We start from the raw sequence: 998 nt of genomic DNA on the forward strand, positions 1-998 counted from the left end.
TATGGAACTGTACATCCATACGATACGATTCAGGTAATATGTTATCATGGAAAAAATTAATTTTCGGACAATGATATATAGAAATTAAAAATAAGTTTTAAGTAAAAAAGGCTACTGAATTAATTGATCTCTACGAAACATGGCAGAGACCTGTTTCAAGATCTGATCTTCACATCTTTACTATCCCTTGGCCTTCCCCATCCATTTCAACTAAATAATAGTACTACACAATCAGAGCCCGAGATAGATTTGTTTGAGTTGGTATAATAAATGAGCGTTTGACTAATGGTGAGTTCGATTATTCCTACCAACATCTTCTTCAGATATCTGTCGCTAAGAACCTGCCCAATACTGTTTACCTGATTACCGTTGTTTGTAATCTATTACGTTAATCCAGTGCATACTGAAGGGTAACGGATGCATATTCATATGTCATGATCCGTTCGATTTATTTAGATTTCAACGTGTAAAAATGGCGGTAGAAATTATTTTAAAGATTGCACCAAATAATATTCGTAACCATGTAGAATCGTAACTAAAAACACAAAATATCTATATGACAGTAAATATTTTCGATCGAATTCATGAGCCGAATGAGGATTCTGCGTCGCGCCCCTTCTAACTCGCTGGGTCGGGACCGGATAAACATATTTACCAATGATAATTACAACATGATTTCCACAATGTATATCTATTTTCCAAACGAAATGTTGTGCAGGTAGTGAGACATTTCTTGTCTTGTCATGTACCAAACATGTATGTATCTACATTAATTGCCGACACATTAATTCAATATTATGACTTATATGAGTGACTAGACAAATCAAATGTAGTGTCCTAACTGCGCACAAGAAAGAATTGTCCATTTAATACTAAGATTTTGACATTCACATCAAATGACTTATAATGAGCAAGTATATGCCATATTGGATATGGATTCATCATTTCATCATAAAATATAATACTTATATATATATATATATATATATATATATATA

The sequence above is a fragment of the Primulina huaijiensis genome, chromosome 4 (genome assembly GCF_012295235.1).
Source record: "Primulina huaijiensis isolate GDHJ02 chromosome 4, ASM1229523v2, whole genome shotgun sequence".
NCBI lineage: Eukaryota > Viridiplantae > Streptophyta > Magnoliopsida > Lamiales > Gesneriaceae > Primulina > Primulina huaijiensis.